Source organism: Eleginops maclovinus, chromosome 23 (genome assembly GCF_036324505.1).
Source record: "Eleginops maclovinus isolate JMC-PN-2008 ecotype Puerto Natales chromosome 23, JC_Emac_rtc_rv5, whole genome shotgun sequence".
Lineage (NCBI taxonomy): Eukaryota > Metazoa > Chordata > Actinopteri > Perciformes > Eleginopidae > Eleginops > Eleginops maclovinus.
The window spans coordinates 26,882,021-26,900,154 of NC_086371.1; positions in this window are offsets into that span (position 1 = coordinate 26,882,021).

Consider the following 18,134-nt stretch of genomic DNA (forward strand, 5'->3'; position numbering starts at 1 on the left):
TGTGATCAATAAAGTATCACTTATCTTAAGACACAATAAAATTAAATACATTTAAAGAAAAAAGGGTCAAAGTAGGACTATTATCAAACTATTTATAAAGCTATTTAAACTTAAAGAGACACATTTACACTAAATATAAATATGCAGGAAATACAGTACAGTAAAACATGACAAGATTCATAAATAAAAGGTGTGCAGTCATTGTAGAGTGTGGAGCTATGCAGATTCTAAATGAGGTAGCCTTGACAGAAATTCTATCTACTGGAAATGTCAGTGCTATTCATTGTAGGTGGCTGTGGTTCAAGCAGTGAAGATGTTTTGCCACTTCTTGGATGGATGATTTACTAAATACATTGCTGATAAAATCCAGTTAGTGCTGAAATTTAAAAAGAGCTTACATGAAACGGTAAGAGATTGATTTCACATTTACAGTTCATAGATTTCTCAGTGCTTAGTTTGCTTATTATTTTGAGGAACATTTGTGAACAAGACAGCTGTGATTTGTTTGCATGCTGTGCTGCTATTTATTTATTTCAAGTCTGTTGTCTAATTGCATCTTTTCTTGTTTTCAAAGGTCTTTCACCTAAACGACAACTTAACAAATTGCAACTAAATAGAAATATGTTTGTCAAAAAGGCTACTGAAGTCAACGTTATTGTCAAATCCTCTATTTGTGTTACACAGATCAAAATTCCAGAAAGTAAACTGCTGAAAATGAATGACAGTTGCTGGGGTTAGGATTAAGAAATTCCATTAGATGATTCAAATCCCTTTCAAGTGTTGCAACTGCACAAAAAGCTGTGAATAATTGACATCCATGGAGCGAAATATCAGCAAATCTTCAATTCAATCAATGGAATAAATGCATTTGTGAATCAAAATACTTTTCTTAAACTTTGCTATCCGCATTGAAATATTTGTACACAATTATGCATTGCGTTGGATTCCAAGTCATGCTGTCTGTGACTGTGGGTTCGTGCAAGCGTATAGTGATAAAGTGATAAAAAGGCTGGAGTTGGAGGCCACCTGGGAAATGCCATCCACAGGAGATGCCATGGAGACACAGCAGTAAACTTCCAAGGGTGCCCATTGAGCCCCCTCCCCCCCCCCCAATCCACCAGCTCTCTTGTGACGTGCACAGAATATTACCAACCATACTGCGTCTCCGATACAAAAAAAACTAAATGTAAACCCTTCTTTAATCTTAGTTGTTGGGAGACTTAGGGGATTGTCTGGCGCTGAAAACAACAACACTCTGTCAGTGATTGAAGCTGATAAATAATAGAGGTTGGAGTCATCTAATAACAGTTGGTACATTCATCACTTCTCTGATAAAGGATGAAAAGTGGGCTGTCATGCAAGAGTCTCTCAGCACCGAAGGAGATAATACTGTACTGAGTGTTTGCGGATACCATTGTTTTCTGAACCGCTGAGACAGCACTTTTATGCTTGTCAAGTAAGATATCACTATAGCTTATTCTTGTTGAGAGCAATAATCGAATAGGGTTCCTGAGTCACAATAAAAGCAAATAAATATAGCTATTCACTTTGATTTTTTTTATTTGTATGGAATATTTACCAGAGGTGGGAAAAATACTCAGGTCTTATACTTTCAGTAAAAGTGGAAAAACTTAGATCTTGTGCTTGAGTAAAAGTAGAAGTACTCAGATCTTGTACTTCAGTAACAGTAGAAGTACTCAGATCTTGTACTTCAGTAAAGTAGAAGTACCAGAGTGTAGGAATACTCTGTGACAGTAAAAGTATTCTAAATGTTCCTCCAGTGAAAGTAGAAAGTACTCTCATCTAAATGTTCTTAAAGTAGCGACAGTAAAAGTAGTCATTGTTTGATTGGTCCATTTCAGAATAATATCTCTGATATGTTTTATAATGATTGATCATTAAAGTGTTCTCAGAGCTGGTAAAGGTGCAACCCATTTCTACCGGATGCTGCGTAGCGCAACATTGTTGATTTGTCGTCATTTTCATGAAGCTTGCAGCATATAATGCACTGTCATTGGCTCAAATACACATGAGGTGGGTCTTGTTGGGTTTTTTAAACCACGTGACCACCCAAATGTCGTGTGGTTGGCCGACAATCATGCGTTTGTTTTTAACTTTTTTAAAGGCAAAAATGGCTACGATCGACGAATACTTTGACAGCGACGGCAGCGATTTGGAATTGGGAGAGAATGAGGAGTTTGAGAGGGAGGTGGAAGTAGAGGTTTTTGTACCTGATGATCCTTTGGTTGAGGACTTTCCCACCTCTCTCTCATACCAAGGTGCCTTGGTCTGTGTGTTGGCATGTTTTAAAATGTTATTTGTGATTTATTATTTTATCATATAAAATATTTTCCCTACCAATCTGATTTTGAGATTTTTTATAAAAATGTGTTGGTATGTTATTGCTAAGGGAGCATGTTTTAATACAACCTGTGAGTCTTACCTTTTAAATGCAATTTATTTCATGTTTCTATGTGATACAGAGGCTTAGATATTAAGGTTTTCATAGACGTTGCCAATTCTTAGTATTTTTTCAGAAACCCCTCAGGAGATAAGGACATTTATATCTATTATACATAGGGTGTTAGAGGCGTTTTTTGCAGGCGTTTTAGGAGTAAATGGGTTAATGGCTTTGTATACTGCAGGGTAGCTGCTGAATTTACTCCAGGTGGACTAAAGTCTGATCCAAGTGTTGATTATATTTACCATCATTAATCCAGATCTGTAAAGTGACTAAAGGGATGAAATAATTGTAGTGGAGTAGAAGTACAAAGTAGTACCGTTTGGCCGCTACGAACATTTTTGCTTCCAGCAGGCTTGGCTCTAATCCGGCCTGCAGAACCTTTGTGCGTGTCATCCCTTTCTATCTCCCCCGTTTTAAATGTGGCTCTCTAATAAACAAAAAAATATGTTGGCGCATTGATATTACGATTAAGATAATAGCTTTTTGGGTTAGATCAAAGGCTAATCAAGGGTCAGCACCAAGGGCTATTCAATTGTTTGTACTGGGTAGTTTATTTAGCTAAAAGAAAAATGTAGGTTGATGAACAGATGTCTTTTTCCCACAGTAAATATTTTTGTGCCCAAATGATGTCACAGACTGACACATAAGTTGTAGTAACACAGATTGGCCACTTCAAACATTTGCTTCAACCACTGGCTCACATCCTGTAGGATGCGAAAACCTCAAATAAAAGCTGTGGTGCTGACATCTTGAAATTAAGGGTAGTACCTGTGAATCTGGAGATGTGTAATATAACCTGTACTTCACACGAATTACTAAAGTAATACAATAACCTAAAGAGCTAATTTGCTGTAAGCCTGATAAACATACTAAAAAGGCTGCATTTGGAAAATACTTGCAGCCATTAAAACTATCCTTTAGATACAGTGGGGCAAAAAAAGTATTTAGTCAGCCACCAATTGTGCAAGTTCTCCCATTTAAAAAGATGAGAGAGGCCTGTAATTTTTATCATAGGTATACCTCAACTATGAGAGACAGAATGAGGGAAAACAATCCAGAAAATCACAGTGTCTGATTTTTAAAGAATTTATTTTCAAATTATTGTGGAAAATAAGTATTTGGTCAATAACAAAAGTTCATCTCAATACTTTGTTATATACCCTTTGTTGGCAATGACAGAGGTCAAACGTTTTCTGTAAGTCTTCACAAGGTTTCCACACACTGTTGCTGGTATTTTGGCCCATTCCTCCATGCAGATCTCCTCTAAAGCAGTGATGTTTTGGGGCTGTCGCTGGGCAACACGGACTTTCAACTCCCTCCAAAGATTTTCTATGGGGTTGAGATCTGGAGACTAGCTAGGCCACTCCAGGACCTTGAAATGCTTCTTACGAAGCCACTCTTCGTTGCCCTGGCGGTGTGTTTGGGATCATTGTCATGCTGAAAGACCCAGCCACGCTTCATCTTCAGTGCCCTTGCTGATGGAAGGAGGTTTTCACTCAAAATCTCACGATACATGGCCCCATTCATTCTTTCCTTTACACTGATCAGTCGTCCTGGTCCCTTTGCAGAAAAACAGCCCAAAGCATGATGTTTCCACCCCCATGCTTCACAGTAGCTATGGTGTTCTTTGGATGCAACTCTGCATTCTTTCTCCTCCAAACACGACGAGTTGAGTTTTACCAAAAAGTTCTATTTTGGTTTCATCTGACCATATGACATTCTCCCAATCCTCTTCTGGATCATCCAAATGCCCTCTAGCAAACTTCAGACGGGCCTGGACATGTACTGGCTTAAGCAGGGGGACACGTCTGGAACTGCAGGATTTAAGTCCCTGGCGGCGTAGTGTGTTACTGATGGTAGCCTCTGTTACTTTGGTCCCAGCTCTCTGCAGGTCATTCACTAGGTCCCCCCGTGTGGTTCTGGTATTTTTGCTCACCGTTCTTGTGATCATTTTGACCCCACGGGGTGAGATCTTGCGTGGAGCCCCAGATCGAGGGAGATTAGCAGTGGTCTTGTATGTCTTCCATGTTCTAATAATTGCTCCCACAGTTGATTTCTTCACACCAAGCTGCTTACCTATTGCAGATTCAGTTTTCCCAGCCTGGTGCAGGTCTACAATTTTGTCTCTGGTCTCCTTTGACAGCTCTTTGGTCTTGGCCATAGTGGAGTTTGGAGTATGACTGTTTGAGGTTGTGGACAGGTGTCTTTTATACTGATAACGAGTTCAAAAAGGTGCCATTAATACAGGTAACGAGTGGAGGACAGAGGAGCCTCTTAAAGAAGAAGTTACAGGTCTGTGAGAGCCAGAAATCTTGCTTGTTTGTAGGTGACCAAATACTTATTTTACCGAGGAATTTACCAATTAATTCATTAAAAATCCTACAATGTGATTTCCTGGATTGTTTCCCCCATTCTGTCTCTCATAGTTGAAGTGTACCTATGATGAAAATTACAGGCATCTCTCATCTTTTTAAATGGGAGAACTTGCACAATTGGTGGCTGACTAAATACTTTTTTGCCCCACTGTATGTTGTGACCCCTCAAACTGCATTTTCACAAGTAAGTCAGCACTTACTTGTGCCATAAAAGGTGCCACATCTACTTTTTTATCTGTCTCTCATCTAAATGTTCCTTCTTTTCAATTCCTTACTTTTGCCTTGACTTGCCGCACACCCACACAAGGACGGGAGAGTTTCAGACTTCATGTTAATTGAACACCATTTCCTTCAGCTAACCCTCAGGTGCTCTCCGTGTGCTAGATGTGTGTGTGTGCATGTCTGCATGACTGTGTGCATGTCTAATGTCAGAAGTAAAACTGAACCGTGAGCCAATTAAAATCTGCTACGTCAGCAGCAGCAGAGCTTCCAGGCCTTGTGAACAGTGTGTGGCTATAATCACTGCACAGCCACAGGTACCGACCCTGCCTCAATGTCTGAATTATGCTAACGTATTTCTCTATATTTAGCCAATGAAGGCCGAAAGCACTTGAAATGTCACAGTTTGAGTGCTCGAATGAACACCTTCATGACTTGTAGCATGACGCATTAATGATGTGTCATGGCCATAACATGCTGTGTGATAAGAATTCATTTCAGCGCACCTGAGGGGATACCAAGATCCTGTCGGGGAGAAAACAGGGAAAATTGCTTGTTCTCACACTTTAAGCAAGTTCACTTCGAGATTTTGTCTATGTTGCAAAGATAGGACATTGGCCGTGAACAATTGAGAGTTCTGGTTTCTGTGGAACTTATTCAGATGACAATAACGGAAAGTTTTCATTGGGTTAGTCCATCAAGAACATCTTGTTGAGCCTTTAAGGTCATAACCCAGTACTTGTTCCTTAATAACAATATAGCTTTATTTATAGAGCCCTTTTCAAGCTTGTTCAGATAGTACTTCCAGCCATAGGCGCCGATTCCGTGGGTGCTTCCGGGCCGAACACCCACGGAGAAGGCGGAGCACCCACGTGCCGTGCATGTCATGCCATGGACTCAGAAGGGCGAAGAACTCCACAACGCGCAGTGGAGGGGAGCTGCTTCGCTAAATCCATTAACTTTGTGTAATGTACACCTCAAAGGCCGTTCTCCTGCTTATCTCCTGTTTTCCACACACAGCAATTTGTTGTATTGTTTATCTGACCATTTCCTTTATATTTAGGAAATATGCCTAATAACATGCTGATTTCTTGATTTGTAGCCTAGTGCTGCCATTACAGAAAGACTTTTAAAAGACCTATATTGTGCCCTGGCTACCACAGCTGGGCAGACAGATAACAGGATAACAGGACTTCCGTTCAAAGTTTAACTCAAAAACACTGTACAACTGTAAAGCACACAAGAAAAGGTACATTAGTCTCGTGCATGGAAATCATCCAACATATCCCAGACCTTCCGCGTGTGCTAACAACCATATAACAAACCATGCGCTAGCTCAATGCCAACCCCTATGAGAAATCACATTGCTAGGCTAGCGGTTAGCATACATCGATGCAACTAGGAATACACAGCAGTACTGTCACTATTCATAAATGTACCCTTCACACAAACTGTTTATGAAAATTACCGAAGGAGGACAGCATGAAAATACTTACAGACATATGTTTTCTTATGTAGCAACGACGAGTAAACATGTGTCAGATGTGGGACCTCTGGCAACACTGAGGATACAATACAAAACTCAAAGCACTGTAATTGCCATCTTTGCCCACTAGGTGTCCACTTGATCAACATAAACAACTGGGCAACACAACCTATGTCATGTCTGAGCTAGTAGCCCTATCTTTGTCTGTGTAAACAGCGCCATCTAGTGGCCATTCAAGAGATTAGTTGGAGAAAACCACACATCGTGAAAGGAAGACATTTTACTCTGCTTTGTTACCACAAGTTTCTCTTTCCATACTTACCTGTTCTGAATGTCCAAGAAACCATCATCTGTAAGTAATAATGTACTGTATGTTAGTTAGATGGTTAATAGAAAAACGTTTTAGGAAATATTTACTTTAGCTTCATGTAAATGCCTTGACAGGTTAGCTACTGTACATTCATCTTCTCAGTTAGCAGCTACATGCTAGATTTAGGCTATACATCGAAGTTTGTATTTTGTACATGTTTAAGACATATATTTAGAATTGTATTTCCTGTAGGCCTATTACAGTTTCACAAAGCAAATCTGATTGCTGGATGGAAGTAAAACACTGGAGACTGCACATCTTTGGTTCCGACTTTTATTCAGTATTCAGACCTGTTTAGCTATCTGCTGAGTTGTAAAGTCACTTATAACGGGGCAGAATAACCTACTTAAAAGGAAAAGTTGCTATTCAATCTATTAAATAAATAATCTAAGTTAAAAGACCTATAAAATAAATAAAACAATATAAAAGTAGGTAAATAATAAAGACTAAAAGAGCATTTAATGGTGGGTGTAGCTAATAAAAAATGTGGGGAATGTGGGGCAAAATGAGTCAGTGGGTAAGTTGTCCCGCCCCCTTCACCTAGACAACTTTGCACATGTGTTGTCATGTGACCATAAATTCAGGAAGCACCCATCCTTTCTGTTTGGCTGTGATCAAGAGAAGAGGTACATATCTTTTTTTCACAATAAACCAGGTTTTGCTTGTCAAAGTAAATGTTCAACATGTCAGATATAATAACTGTTCTGTCAAAGCAAATGTCTCCAGCTCTTAAAATATGTATCAAACATGTTGGTTATTTAGCAAGGTGTAAAACCATGTGAATCAGCATGAATGACTAAGCTAGCCTTGGTTGTGGGTGAGCCACTTGCTGTGGGGTAAATTGAGCCAGTGGTTCAACTTAACCCCCCAGGAGGCATTGACGTTAAGTTAAGTCGCTGTAGTATAACATTGCATTTCAATGTAGTTTGATAGAACTGATTTGTTTTTTATGTTTCAAACATTGTAGAAAAGCGTTCATGCCAATACAGTTAAAGAGAAAGACTGTGGAGATGGAGAAAGCAGCCACTGGTGGCAATGGTAGAAAATCCAGTGGCAGAAGACAGATGTATTGACAGGTCAACCCTGTGTAGATAAATAAAAAGGACGGAGGAGAGAAAGTGAAAACAGTAGGGTACAGTGGAGCAGCAGAGGCAAAGAGGGTCTTCACAGAAGAGATGGAGAAGGAGATTGCAGACCATATCAAAAAACACCCCAAAGAAATGCTGTGAACTGAATTTGAATTAGCAGACAGAAACAACTTTCCTGTACCAAACAACTCAGGATTAAACTTGCACAGTCAGTTGGTCAATTTACCCCTAGATAGATGCCATGAAAGTGAAAGCCAACAATTTATAAAACTAGATACCATATAAGGATCGAGTCTACGAAGCAATCCGATTTGTTCATTCATTAGGCGTAAGGTAAGCGTGAAGGCTTACAGACACAGAGGAATCGCTGTAGAGCAGCCAGTCTTATTTAATTATATAAGTGAGAGAGCACAGATCATTTTACAGACACTGAGGAATTCCAGCATGATATGCCCCCTCTGCCAAGGAATCAATTCTTGTGCTTACATTGTGAGATTCCAACATGAGGCCCGGAAGTTGGCCCTGGAGTGAGAAACGCATGGTGGTTGATATAAAGCCAAATGTTCCCTGGTTGCATCTGGGTAGTTATCTCAATATACTGAGCTGTGAATCTGGAATTCTGGCTCTGAAAGTCAACTCTAATGAAAAATAATGACACCGCCTTAAACTGTATGCCATGCCAACAGTGTGTTTAGCTGTTGTCCCACTTTAGAACATGGATAGAATATACATAATAATAATGCTTATGCACTAGTTCCCTAATTAAAGTATTATTGCTTCTTGATCAGTCAAAAGTGACTTTTACTGAATTTGGATACAGATACCCACAATAGATCAAATCTCTCACTAGCAGTTGTAAAACGGTGTTCATGAAGCTGAAGTGTATTCTATAAATTCCCTCATATATTATTCTAAATGGTTGTATAACCGCTTTTGTGGCTTACTGTGAGGATACCTTAAGGCAGGGCTTCAAAAACAAGGCTCGTGGGCAAGATTCGTCACTACAGCTCATTCAGAGACACACATGGATTTATGTTTTATAAAAACTTGCTTTGCGGTTATTTACAGTTTGGTCGATAACAAAATATTATGACTTGGTTTGAAAAGTATGACATTGTTTTCCCTCATATTCAGATGATAAAAACTTGTAAATACGTGTATAAAGTTTGTGAAGGCTTAGGAAAACTTCCACCATCACCGTCCCCCTACTCCTTAAATATAATGAGTGACAGGTGATAGTATCACAGCAGGGTCTGGAACCGGGGGTTTTCAAAGTCTTGGCTTTCAGACTCTTAAAATATTGCTGAATTCAATTAAATTAAAAAAATCGATTGATGAGATATGATAAAGCAAACTTAATCTCAAATTCATGGGATTTATGTCAGTGTGCACTTGCAAACAGTATTGTTGTGTCTATCAATGCACAATGTTTAATAAATTGTGCAATTGGTGTAATGGTTGAATATTTGCTTGCAATTATTTGCCATAAACTTTTGCTTTCTGGCATAATTATTTATGAAGTTATTACCCAAACCGATAACAATCCAATGCAGTATTTCTATATATGAATATTTATATAGTCATACATTACAACCGGTCCTTTGAGTGCAACCATAATGCTGATGTCGCCCACGATGAAATTGAGACCCCTGCCTTAAAGGTCTCCTATTATGCTATATGTGAACAATATATTATAGGGCAATATCTATACAAAACATGTCTGTGAAGTGTTTCGCTCAAAATACCAAACAGATCACCCATTGCAGCATGCCTCATAACCCTCTATTTCAGCCCTGTTCCTGAAGTGCTGATTCTGTGACTGTAGCTTTCAAATTTGAGCTGAGCTGAAGCTGGCCACGCCCCTTTGGATGCCGTGATTAAACCCCATATTATGTTCCAAACCACATCCAGCATTATTTCTGAAACACTTCTCAGTGTTTACCACTAGAACAGAGACATTATATGTATTATATATACAACAACTCTAAGTCCCTCCTGCAGACATCCTGCTGAACACACAGACACACAGAGGTGCTGCGGAGGGGATTCAGCTTGTGACTGTATATGGGGGACGATAGGTTGAGATGTATCCCGTGGGGGGGACGTTGCCAGGAGTTCAATGTAAAGCCAGCCCACATTTCAAATATGATGTAACCGAAGCAAATCTGGATCAGCTCGTTTGTCCCCCCGTTTTTAGAGATGTGGGTAAGGAGGAAAAGAGAGAGGGTTGTATTTTCTGAAACTTTGTGATTCTCCTTACACACCGGGGACACATATTTATGTATACAAGACAGCAAAAAGTGCATTTTGCATAATAGGGGACCTTTAAGGTGTTGGATGACTAGAAATGCATCGGAACCCCCCTCTCTATACATCTCAACAATGAAGAGTAATTGAACAAATTGCAAGATTCGTCTTTAACAAGAAAAAAGCATGCAGTGTTTGGGCCTAAAGGCTACATCAGAGTGGTGCTTGACCAACCAATAACGTAATTGGCCAAACAAAGGGGTACTTCGTTGGGAGCCGAGGGGCCTTTTAGAAGAATCTAATTGACAGCTGGGACACTTGGCCTACCATTGGTGACCAGAAGGGTAATTGTGCTGACAATGGGGTGCTTTAATCATTTGGACCTCCTCAAGTGCCCGTTGTTGTTGCAACTAGAGACATCTTAGTTAGACAACATACACAGTGAGGAGGTGCATTGACAGAAAAAAGCGAGATGTTTTGAAGCAAAAAAGGCTAAGACTAAATTGGGAGAAAAAAATATGCATGTATAAATATACACAGTGGATACAGCAGGTTTATATGATCTGTTCTCCACACTGTTAATGACTCTTTATTACCTTTGAGGCTCTTTGGCTCTCCTTCTGGTGAGGATGAGGAAACTACCATGGAGGCCATGTTACCAGTGGTGTAAAGTACATTTACTCAAGTACTATACTTAGGTAAAATTTGAAGGTACTTGTTCTTCTACCCCACTACAATTCAGAGGTACATGTTGTATTTTTACTCTAAATGTATGTAATATGTTTAGTTTAGTTACAGATCTGTATTAATGATGGTAAATATAATCAGCCCTTAAATCAGACTGTAGTTCACCTGGAGTAAATCCAGCAGCTACCCTGCAGTATACAAAGCCATTCAAACTAGCTGCACCTTTACCAGCTCTGAGAACACTTTAATGATCAATAATTATAAAACATATCAGAGATATTATTCTGAAATGGACCAATCAAACAATGACTACTTTTACTGTCGCTACTTTAAGTACATTTAGATGAGAGTACTTTCTACTTTCACTGGAGGAACATTTTGAATGCAGGACTTTTACTGTGACAGAGTATTCCTACACTCTGGTACTTCTACTTTACTCAAGTACAAGATCTGAGTACTTCTACTTTTACTGAAGTACAAGATCTGAGTACTTCTACTCAAGTACGCAATATGAGTACTTCTACTTTTACTGATCTGACAAGACCTGAGTACTTTTCCCACCTCTGCATGTTACTATCTTACATACTCAACAAATCACTTGCAAATATGAGGATAATTACATGTGTTTGCCTGTAATGTATCCAAGCCAAGACATAGCTCAGAGAAATGCCTTTATGTCTTTATTATATGAGCTCATGTGTTATACTGTAGGCTATGTCTGAGCTTTTTTGCCAACAAGCTAAAGTTAGATTTTCATTCTCAAGTCTTGAACTTATCTGGAGTTATATTATTGTTAGAGATGTGACTCTCCACCACCAACAGCATCATCTTTATTATTCAGACAGTTGTCTGGACTGAGTCACTTTGAGATTCATCTGTTACCAACATCCACACGACTGCTTGGCTGTAGACAGCTGGTTTTCTCTTATAGGTCTTATGTTCACAGTGGACATCATTTGAAAGTATTATAGAGATTAAATGTGTTATTAATCTTTGGTAATTTAGCAACATTGTTTTCTTTTTTAAAAGCAAGAATGCCATCACATACTGTTTCTAAGATATAGGAAGCACATGGTAATAGAGTGGAGAAGCAATGAGTCCTAAAACTCAGAAATGAACTAGCATTTTACCAATAATTGTTCTCTCATCTAGAAGTTAACTCTTTTTTGTTTTGTTATATACCAGAAATATAAGATCCATCATATAATATGTCAGTAAATAACTAATTATTGAATGTCCTAAGCTTCTTTGTCTGATAAAATCAGCTGTTGCTAACAAGTGACTAAATGAAACTGCTAAACAACATCAAACAAAACATAAGCCACCTTTAGCTTAGCGGTGTTGACTTGTAGTCATATGACCATGCTGTAGGTCCTTTATAAACTTAAGTTAGCTGTTTATATTCTGGTGATTGCATTTGCGCAACTACGTCATCGCTGCTCTACTCTAATAACACAGAGTTGTTATTCCTGCCAGCTCCTGTTAATATAAATATTTCTTTACATTTTCTTCACAAAGTTAAAAGTCTTACCAAGACAAATCAGAAACTGCCTAATTTTACAGTGTTGATCTCTGGCTTTTGTATATCCACAAGGCAATAAAATGACCATTACACTGTGTGAACTGTGCTTCAGGCTTGCAAAGCGGAGATAAAGCATGTAGAAATAATAAAGACTGACGGGTGGTAAAATACTTTAGAGTCACTATCTGGCATTTAACAACAAAACTACCAATTGTTGTTATGTGTGGCCTCAAAGGATTAGTCATTTGAAAGAAATGGCCTCATTAGACTTTAATTGGATGTGATAGCGTCATATTTTGTGATGGAACTGGAAGTGGTTCCATAATAGGTGTCTGGGGACTGTTCCACATGGAGTTTTGTCCAGTGCCAAGCTCTCTGAAGCTGGCTCTTGACAAAAAGCCATTTGGTCATTGTATTCATTAGGAATCTCCAGAGGTTCGCTGCTTCCAACTCCCACTGAGCTGCCTCTCAATAGACACATCACATTGCCAAGGATCATGTCAGTCGAATAATGCAACCAGTTCTGTAATGCCTTTACTCCATGGATAGGGTTTGTAGCGCGAAAGCCAACTTTTTCATTTCTACACATCTCCAAGTCAAATTACCACTGGATTTTTTGAGCGCATTCATGGTCCCAAGAGGAAGAACTCTTTGAATTTTAAAGCCAATTGCATCATAGGAAAATGTTCTATTCAATTCAAATTGATTTGGACTAATTACTGTTTACACATCTCATGAAATTGAAATTTAATTGTGACACAAAGCATACTGTTGGGCAGAGATAATAGTACAGTACAGTTCACATGTGTTTTGGATGGATGTATTTATTAACCTATGCATACATTCAAATAGTCTAAATTACCAAGTAAATAATTCTTCCATATTTCAATGGCAAAACAATTATAATTTACAAATAATAGATTTTAAATGGACCACAAAGTGGGTGTGAGTCGTTACATTCACCAGAGACGTTATCGCTTATCTCGTCTCTGATCTGAGGCCAACTGCTCTGATAATATCCACTGTCAATATAATGCAATATGTCAACATGTGGATTAAGATAACATGAGATGAAACTTCAGGCTTTCAAGATTACACCTCAACCTGCCGTTGGTCACACAGCAGTAGGCCTGATGATGACATCCGAGCCTGCTCATGGCATTGTCCAAATGTCTATGTCTATTCTATTTGGCAATGCGTGTGTTGACCAGTGTTGGGTGTAACGCTTTACAAAAGTAACAGAGTTACAGTAATGTATTACTTTTTGCTGTAACGCAGTAATATAATGCATTACTTCTGAAATGTGGGTAATATAATACCTGTTACAATTCTCAGTAACGCAGTTACAACACATTTTAACCCGAAATGATGTGGTGTTTAGTTTCTAAGAAATCACAAACATTGCGAGACATTCTGGCACCAGAGAAATAATTTCGGACACCAGAGAAATTATTGTGCAGGTAGAATAGTAACTCAGTAAGCCTGTTTACTATTGGTTAACCTTCGTCTTGTGTTAGGGTCGGCACCGACCCGTTTTTAGGTTTTAAATGCATAAAATAACCATATAAATTTGTTTATTGCATCAAGGCTTTATGACTTTGTCAGGAACCTCTATTTCAACAAAATAAAACAAAAAAAATTGTTTTCACTAAATTATAAAACGCTCTAGTTGAAATTAAGACCTTTGTGTTATAAAAATAAGATTATAAAGCAATAATTAGAGCCAAAACTGAAATCACAAGTTCACTGTCAGCCAACACACTGACAGCCAGCTCCTCTCCCAATCATGTGAGCTTTAGGGGATTCTCATTTTGCCTTGTTTTCCAGTATACCTGCACAAAAACAAAACAAACAAAGACTGGCATGTCCAGACATGTGAGGCCAATTCAGTATAGAATTGGTGACTTGCAGAGTGCACATCTCCAATTTGTAGCATGCAAAAATGAGAAGAAGATTTTCAGTGAGCCAAGTTCTGGATAATATTTTTGGTGAAAATGAGGGAGAGGACACAGAGCAGCATAGTGATTCGGATGAGCAGGTTTCTGAGGAGGAAGACAATGTGGAGTATGATCCAGAAGACACAGACACATCTGATGAGTCTGATGAGGAGGTCACCGGTGCTGAAGCTGCTCCCGCTGAAAGATTCAAGTCCAAAAATGGTAAGATCTGTTGGAGCTCAGTACCTCCTGATGTACATGGCAGGGCAGCTGCTGCAAATGTCATCAAAATGACCCCTGGAATCACAAGGTTTGCTGTGATGAGAGTCAGCGACATCAAGACATGTTTTGAGCTATTTATGCCATTAAAAAAGAGTCATCATTGCTATGACAAACCTTGAAGGAAAAAAAGTTCATGGCAGCATGTGGAAAGACATTGATGAGCAATACCTGGATGCTTATATTGGTGTTCTTCTTCTTGCTGGAGTGTACAGATCCTGCAATGAGGCCACTGATAGTCTGTGGGACGCATCGACAGGCAGAAATATTTTCCGGGCAACAATGTCACTTCAGACCTTTCACATGATATCAAGAGTCCTCAGATTTGACAACAGAGATACCAGAGCAAGATCTGACAAGCTTGCCCCCATCAGGGATGTCTGGGAGAGATGGGTGCAGCTCCTTCCACTGATGTTCAACCCAGCGAATGACCAGGAGATGGCCAATGGTTGTGTTTTACAACATCCTTGATGTGTCTGCATGTAATGCATTTGGTTGTGGACCCACATCCACCAAGGATGGAACTCAACCAAAAAAAACAAGCGGAGAATGTTTCTTGAGGAGCTGGGAAATTCCCTTGTCAAGCCACACATTGAGCGAAGGGAACGGGTGCCCCGAGACCCAGATGCTGCAACCTTGGTCAGACAGCTGCAGAGCTCACCTAGAACTCCGTCCACACCAGCATCCTCCTCAGACAGCCCTGCCTCAACATCATCCACAACAGCCACAACCACAACCCCACTCAGGCCACCTGTGTGTCACTTTTTGCCACACATGCATCTAAACACACACACACATACACATGCATGTTCTTGCACACAGAGACTTTTACTCTGATTTTTATTTTTATTAGTGTTGGAAATAGTAATTGATTTCTATTGGTTTGATTTGCTTGATTGGTTGTTGTTTGTTTGACCTTGAAAATCTATATTTTGTTATATATATATATATATATATATTTCTTCTGCTTTTCATTTTGTGTTTGTACTGAAGTTCTAGTGCTGAAAAAACAGACTTTTTTGCCTTTTTCTTGCAGTAAATATATATGGGTCGAAACGGACCCGTAACACCATAGATGTTACTATAGTTAATAATATTAAAATAAATAAATAAATAAAACTAATTTATTTAAGAGATGTGTTCTAAATCCCCTGAGTAATAGTCAGGTGACATAACAACCTTTTATTTATTTATATGATTCTCTTGAGGTTCATTTTACTTTTTTTGTTATTGAAATCGAGGGGTATACTGACAAAAAAAAGGCCCAGGGGCCCACACCAAAAATATTAAAACCAATATTTTTATGGATGTTCTGGACCCTATTCTTTTTTAAGCTGTGGCTTTTATTTTATCGAGTCGCATTTATTTGTTAGTACTTCCGGTCAAACCGGAAGTGGCTATTCAGGAAGTGATTCCAATGCCTACTTAGCTACCTTAACACTAAAAATCATATCTTCCACCATCCTCGTCTTGCTAGCTGTATAATCGCAATGTTTGTAAGTACTGCAGCTTGTTAGGTCCTTAGCTACGCATCAACAGCATTGTTTTGGTTATTGGATGGTCGATTTGTACCACTTTATATGGCACTAGCTATGTTTTCCCTATCTGTTTATTGTCTGTGGAGTGATACAGCAAAGCTCCAACCTTTGTGCACTTAGTTATTGCAATATGTTATATTGTGTATTTGTATTTTTAGTGTATCCAGTTTCGTAACTGATATATATATTTACATTTGTGTTTCAGTTTCACTCTTTGAATTTGAGTAAACATTCATAATCGGCACCCTGCTTCATGGAGTTATTCATTAACAATTAGTTTAGCTGAACTGGATAGTGGGATTGCTGCTCAGATCCACCCAGACCAGTACAGTGAAAAAACAGCATAACATCAAGCTGTAAGAAAGGAACGGCTGGAAAAAAGACCGAAGGACTGTCATACAGGCCCCGAGCAAGCCTCCACGACACCCTCCCCTGACGTCTTAACCTCAGTGAACACACACATCTCGCCTCATCATGGCAGAAGGGGGCTATGCATACACCACAGTGCCTGAAGAACGTTTCCAAGAAGAGGACCACAAGTCAATACGGTCTCGTTCCTCAAAAGCATCACGCAGTTCTTCATCAACCCAGACCGCCATCAAAGCCCGAGCCAAGGCAGAAGCAGGACGCTCCAAGTTTGCCTACGCTCAGAGGGAAATAGAACTCAAAGTAGAGAAGGCCCGCCTCGAACTAGAGAAGGTCCGCCTGGACGCCACCCTAGAGGCTCTACAAACAGAAAAGGAAATGGATGCTGCACTGGTAGAAGCAGAAATACTGGAGTCAGGTTTGATAGACTCAGACCATCAGTCACACCGCAGTAGAGGTTCTAACTCTCTCTCACCCCAGACACGACTCCAGCGTACAGAACACTATGTACAGGACCAACTCAGCCTGAAGTCTAACTCACACAATCCACATGCCTCATCTTATCAGGGGTTACCACTAGTTACGAGCGACATAAAGCAGCCTATTACACCCATGCTTTACTCACCCCTGCCTATGAAAACAGAGGCGCTCTGGCAGAACGATCGAGGGATGGATGGAAGAGGTCGACAGCGACCCCTTGACGATCGCCATGGCAACCAGGGCAGAACGGTCAACCAAAGCAACCCTGACACCTCCATCACCAACGACCTTGCCAGGTATCTCGCACGGAGCCAGTTGGTGACCTCAGGGCTAACCAATTTCGATGACAAACCAGAGAATTTCTGGGGATGGAAGTCCACCTTTTACGGCGCCACCACAGGTCTGGGCCTGTCTGCAGGAGAAGAGCTTGATCTCCTCATCAAATGGCTTGGCAAGGAGTCCTCAGAACAGGCAAGAAGGCTCAAAGCAGTCAACATCAGGCACCCCCAGGTCGGATTGATGATGGCTTGGCAGAGGCTGGAAGAGTACTATGGCTCACCAGAGGCAATTGAAAGGGCTCTGTTTGATAAACTGGAAGACTTTCCGAAGGTGACGTACAAAGACCCTCACAAGCTCCGCGACCTGGGCGATCTGCTCCTAGAACTCGAAGCTGCGAAGATGGACGGCTACTTACCTGGCCTGTCTTACCTAGACACCTCCAGAGGAGTGGCTCCCATCGTCGACAAGCTTCCATTCAATCTCCAGGATAAATGGGCTTCATTTGGGTCCAAATACAAGGAAAAGAACAATGTGGCTTTCCCCCCCTTTACTGTGTTTGCTGACTTCATCCGCAGGGAAGCCAGAGTTAAAACAGATCCCAGCTTCAACCTCCCACCTTCCCGCACAGCAACCGAAAAGAAAGAGAGGTTAGACAGACATACGAAGACAGCCATATCAGTACACAAGACGCAAGTGTCCCCCACAGAGAAACCTGTAAACATCGACCCTGGGAACCACTGCCCCATCCATGACAAAGCCCACCCACTGAGGAAATGTAGAGGCTTCAGGGAGAAGAC